Source organism: Chinchilla lanigera, unplaced genomic scaffold (genome assembly GCF_000276665.1).
Source record: "Chinchilla lanigera isolate Chin_1 unplaced genomic scaffold, ChiLan1.0 scaffold00036, whole genome shotgun sequence".
Classification (NCBI taxonomy): Eukaryota; Metazoa; Chordata; class Mammalia; order Rodentia; family Chinchillidae; genus Chinchilla; species Chinchilla lanigera.
In genome coordinates, this window is record NW_004955437.1 from 1454273 (window position 1) to 1460815 (window position 6543).

Consider the following 6543-nt stretch of genomic DNA (forward strand, 5'->3'; position numbering starts at 1 on the left):
TGTCTTCCCTTTCTAATTCTACATAGGATGATTCTGCAAACCTGACCTCTCAGATCCCACTGTGCCCCACTGCTCCCTCCCTGCTACTGACTGCAACATATACAAAACAGGAATAAAGAGGCATTATTTCATTCCTTCCCATATTCTCAATTTAAATTTGTCATGATTTTAACAAAACACTAAGAAATTCACAGACATAAAATTTCTTTCTTTTTTTTTTTTTTTTTTTGGTCTTTTTTTTCCTGGTACCAGGAATTGAACTCATGACCTTGTGCTTGCCAGGCAAGCACTGTGCCACTGAGCTAAATCCCCAGCCCCCCTAAAATTTCAAAGCATAAAAAATTTTGATTACCTAAGTGAGTCACAATCCAGAATCTATGAACCAAAAGCAAACTCGTGTCTCTGTCCAGTTATCATGGTGGGACCTCCAAATGATTCAGGACATATGATATAGGACCTTAAAATAATACAAATAATATAAAGGAAATATAACTCCTGACCTTCTAGATGTCCAAAATGCCAAGTTTGTGTTCTCTAAAATTGAGGAATGAATTCTAGGAATAATTGAAGTTAAGAGTAGGAAAAATTTATTGAGAGAAAGAGCTTCTGTCTAAAAGAAACAGATGGGGGCCCAGAAAGTGGATTGCCACCAATCCTGCTTCTCAGGGGTGTTCTATTGAGCAAAACCATGAGATGAGGCAGGTTCAAGGTGGGATAAAACTATAGTCAACTAATAAGATTACAAGTATAGCCACTTATGTAATGTTGATCCCATGGGAAGCTACAAGGTGAGTATGAAGTGGGACAAAACTATGATTAACCAATAAGATTACAAGTATAGTAGTTTCAGCAATATAGATTAAATGGAGGATCAAATGGAAAAGCAAATCACATAACAAGCATATATGGAATGAACAAGGATTTTTCTGAGAAAGAATGAATTAGGGAGGTTTTGGTATCCCACCCAAGGTGATTAATGCCAATTTAGAATATCAGTCACTGCTGTTCATCCCCAGGGGAACTATGTGGGTGTGGTTGTTCCTTTTTCTTGAAGCCTGGTCTTCACTGAATATGCCTCTGACCACAGCTGTCTTCTGTGCTGAGGACTGAGCCTTATCTAACTGCTTGTAATATTTATAACTAATGTAGCTATCTACAATAGTCCCCCATCTGAAGAGCTATCTCTCACTGCAATTAAGGGAAAAGGGGCATAGTTTCCATCCATCTGCTTTGAACTGAGAAGGGTTGATGTAAGGGAAACCACAGTTAGGGTCCTTCTCCAGGGAGCTAATTCAATGGGCCTCAGATAGAAGTCATGTTGTAGTTCAGCAGTTATGAGCTCTCTTTACAAGTTCAATATGGTAGATCTAGGTAAATGGAGTCTAACACATTTGTCACTGGTTCCATCTGCATGATCACTTGAAATTTGGCAGCCTCTAGGGAAGAACAAACCAATTTTCTGAGAAATTAGAGCATGTATAATCAAAGCATGAGCACTAGAATGGAAAGGCAGGTAGGGGAAAGAACCAATTCTAGAAATTGTTCTTAAGGGATTGCAATTGTAACCTACTGGCTTTTAGATGGAGTCTGATCTTTTGTCATAAATCTCTCCAGTTTTACCTTTAAGAACATGGCGAGTTTGGTGGTCTTAAAGGACAATTTTAGCTAATGAATTTAAATATTCTTATTGAACTTACATAGATTCTACTGTAGCTTTTTTTAATAGTGGTCAGCTATTGATGTAGCTGGAAACTGCCAGAAGAGGTGCCTTGCTTATTTTTCTCTCATTGCTGAGACACCCAAAATTAAGGAAGGAAAGGTTTATCACAGTTTGTGGAGGTTTCAGTCCATACTCAGCTTATTCCAAGGCAGGGTGACATAGTAAAGGGCAACAATTCAAGGTGGTGGACGACAGCAAAAGCAACAAGAGCCAAAGGGAGTGAACAAACCCCTTTTTATATCTAGCTTATCACTATGGTATTGGTTCTCATTTGTTTTTTGTTTTGTTTATTTTGTTTGTTTTTGTCTTTTTGAGACAGGGTTTCACTATACAGTTCAGGCTTGTCTTGAACTCACTTTGTAGCCCAGGCTGGTCTCAAACTCACAATCCTCTTGCTTCAGCCTTCTGAGTGCTGGGATTATAGGCATGTGCCACCACACCTGGCTTATGGTATTGTTTTTATACATCTTTTGGTTATACTTTTTGGCTGGGGGTTTAAGGCCAAGTTAAAGTGAGACTCGTGTTAATTAAAATAAACCTCTTACTGACTATCAAGGTCAGTTAAGTCTCCTCAGGCATTTCTTTGGAACCAAGTATAGTCTTTCAGCTCCTCTGTCAGTGTCAGCCATCAAGATAGATCATGGCCTTGCTTGACCATGTTGTTTTCTGTGAAAGCACGGAAGACCTTTTTCTCTTGCTGACCCTTCTTTGGCACACTGTACACTTGTTGATTCTTGTCCTTTAGGGGTCCAGCAATTTCCCTGCTCAGGAGATTAGGTGACTCACCAAAGTTGTAGGATCTTGTAGAAAAGGTTCCCTCATGTCTTGAGTCCTCATTGACCTCAGAGGACCAGGGACAAAATATTGGCTGTCCTTATATCCCAGTTACCTTTCTAATTCTAGTCTCTAAACTTTAGCTGTTGAGGGGCTGGGGATTTAGCTCAGCGGCAAAAGCGCCTGCCTGGCAAGCGCAAGGTCGTGAGTTCGGTTCCCGGTACTGGAGAAAAACCAAAAAAAAAAAAAAAAAAAAAGGAGTTCATCTAAGGAGAATGTACTGACCTATAAATGTACCTTAGAAGTGTATAATGTCTAGCCAGTAATTTTATGTGTGACATTGTTTGGGCAAACCTATTATTTGATTGGTGATCTCATGATGGCTTGACATGTACCTCTTATCACAAGTAGCTGGAGCACAAGTGAAAGGCAGATATCTGAGTCTGATACCATAAACAATCCTAGTTTTACATCTTAGAAGACCTGTACACTCAGAAGACATGACTATATTTAGTACACCATGAAATTAGCAATAATGAGTATCACAGCTATGTGAACTCCTTCATCCATTTTTTTTAGTTTTGTACCAACAGCATCTTTTAATAAAGCCTTATTGCTTTTCCCACAGAAAACTTAACATCACAATAATATGTTTAGAAATGTGTATTGGGATGTGTCTCCCAAAAAGCTATGGATATTATGGGGGCCCATTAGTGAGCAAAGACTAAAAGAAAATATTTCCAAGCAGCTGCTCCTTTATTGACCAAGGGGAGTCCTGTCTAGCTGTTTCCCTAAGCTGAAGGGGTCCCCATTTAATTATTTTAATAAAATTTTGATGACCTATGAAAAGTAGATCATAACAATAAACAATTAACACATTACTCCTGACCAGTGAAAGGCTCTCAAGTTATTGTATACAGACAACAATATGTATTGTGTTTGTAAAACCAGTCTTGACATCATGTTGATCAACTGACAACCTGGGTGGAAACATGGCCTTAACTCTCATGACATCAATCTATGAGCCAACTTAAGTTATAGACAAATGTTTTAAAAATCCAAAAAGGCAGAAAAAAGAAAAGAATTGTTGAGCTCAAACAAAACAGCTGTAAGTATTGTAACCAGTCACAAATTGAACAAACAGAAAGGTACATACATGATAATTGTTAATAGACCAGAGTACACTCAGATGTATTTGACCAAGTTGAATTATAATAACTCTTTCATAGTTTTAAATTTGTAACTGTAAATAGACTAGTCAGAGCCTTCTGTAGGTCAGTTAATGGAGATCTTTTGCAATAAGAATCAAAAGAAATAAAAAACATTTACACTTATGAAAACAGTTTTTAAGATGAATCCTAGGCTGATCATTTAGCTGATTGGCATATCCTATTATATAACCTTCTCATTGTTGCTTTGATAGCTATAGTTGTTGTACAGTCACCCAATAGTGTTGTTTAGATAACCACATGTAACTGTTTCCTCTAAAGGGATAGACTGCTAAGGGTAATTTTAACTATCAGCAGGGGCTGCACAGGCCAGGTCTGGGAATAGAAAGAGGCTAGGTGACACTCTTTGGAGTTAAGTATGAATTCCAAATGGTGGGGGGGAAAGGTCTGCCAAGACTCCAACGTGCCTTGGTGCAATGTCTAGCTATGATAGCTTTTCCCATTTTGCCCATGACCCTTGGACCATACTTAGCTATAGGCCTTCACTTTTAGTGCCTCCATTAGCATATCTCCCAGAATACTGGCAGGCCTGAGAAGATGTTTTGTAGAGAATTCATGATGAGAGAGGAGGCAGTCCTCTGGGGGATAGGACTATACCTATTCTTTATATTTGTTCTCATTTAAAACGGCTACTAAACTCATAAGTTTCCCTAGGTATGTTTTGTCCTATCAATGAACTTATCTGTGTTATAAAATCAGTCAGGCTGTTGTGTGCCATAAAAACCAGTCAGCTCATTCTTGAGGGGAGAGAAGAGTTAAATTCCAGTTCTTCCTAAGAACTAAAAGGCAGAGGAACTTGGACTAAAATTGTACAATTATTCTTTGAGAGCTTCAAGATTAAATCTAGACCAGATTTTTTTTTAAATCTGATCCAGAGATAAGTGAAGTTCAGTTTCACTGGAATGGTCCCAGGGAGAGGAAATTTATCATTCTGGAAACATGTCCTTAAATTCAGCAGCCCACAGAGGATAAAATTGTCTTGAACAAAACACTGTTGTAAACTGTGTTATTTTTCCTGGACAGGACAGTGAACAAGGGAGAGAAGAGAAACTAAGTATAGCAGAAGAAATAAACCCTAACCATCTCAGGTACAGAATGACAATTAAGATCAAGAGCTCTCCCAGGGTGGATCTCTAATCCTTAGCAAAGCATGCCTCCAGTGACAAAAATCATGGTTTACATCAACTGCATTGAAAAGTAGAAAAATTAAACTAATAATCAAAGAATTTGAATGGCTGCTATTAATCTTTTGAAAGGTAGTGAGAGAAAATAAGAAAGTGTCCTGACTACATTGTTTGGGGCTACTTTCTAATAAACCACTCTGAACCAAAAGTTCTAAAATCCCAGCCTTCAAACATGATCTATCACCTGCAGAGACAGATAAATAGTCCAGAAGAAATCTCATCCTGAGGACAAACAGGTCTTTGAGACATTTTGGGTTCTCTATTTATTCACCTAGATAACTTCCTTCCAGGTGAGCCTATAGCAGTGCTAGATAGGCTCTATTTAAACTCACTCTGAAAATATGTATCCCTGAGTATCTGTAATGCACTTAAGAAAGTCACAGATTAAAGCCAGTACCCATTATCTCATTAGAAGGCAATATTTGATTTAAATGTAACATTATATCTTTCCAGTCTAATTCATAGGTCTGAGTAAGACCTTTAAAGACATCAATGTACTTATCAGGATCACCTAGAAACTTTCCTAAACCTTGCCCAATCTGTTTTAGGTCACTGAGAGAAAAGCATGCATGAATGCAGGTAGTTCTAAACTCCCCCTTTACTTCCTATAAGGGATGTTGGCCTTGAAGAGCTTGAACAAAATCAGCTAAGGATAGATACAACCCTATGGAGGCTTCCACCATGGCTGGCCTAGAAACTCCACCCTCAAAACCAAAAGGGCAAGTAGGAAAAGCCTCAGACTCAGTAACATTGGGTGATGCTTTGATTAAAATTACCTTGGAAACTTCATACTCAGTTTCCAAAGGGCGTAATAGTAGATGCCTCAGGCTCAGTGACAGTGCATGCCTTAAGGGCCAGAGGTGTTTGGTTTTCCAGTAGCTCACATTTACATTTTGAAGATGAACATATGGTAATTTTGATCATTTTTTCCTCTCACAGTATAATTCTACTTATGTAATAACATGATAGACAGTACTTCCTTCTGCATTCTATCTTTAAGGGTAAGCATGTCATGTATGGATGCAGAAAAATAGTAAACTGTTCTTCTTCAGTATGTGAGGGTTAAACTTCCACTAGTGCTTAGAATACATACCAAAGGAGTAAAAATTTTGACCTTGAATTCCCCAGCAAAATGCAAAAAGAAGATATCAGTGTCCCTTTAATTTCTACTTGATTTCTGTACTCTCAAGTTGTCTCTTGAGCTGATTCCACTCCAGGGCAGGTGGCTGCCATCTGGAGAGAGACTCAGAAGATAAATCTGACCAGACTATCCACCCTTGTAGTGGTGTGTGATCTTATCTTCCCAGGAAATTTGTATCTTTACTCCCACAGGTGTTTTTTAAAAACACAAGTTATGGGGCTGGGGATTTAGCTCAGCGGCAAAGCGCCTGCCTGGCAAGCGCAAGGTCCTGAGTTTGGTTCCCGGTACCAGAGAAAAACCAAAAAAAAAAAAAAAAAACTACAAGTTATAACTGATTTCAGCCATAACAATCATGTTTAAAGAAGGAAGAACTGTTAGCAAAGCTGATGCCGCAAGTCAGTCCAACAAGACAGGCAATCAAGAGACTGAAAATGCAGGAACAAACAAAGCTTTACTGAGCGAGCTGATGGACAGTCTCTAACCAGGAGACAGAGA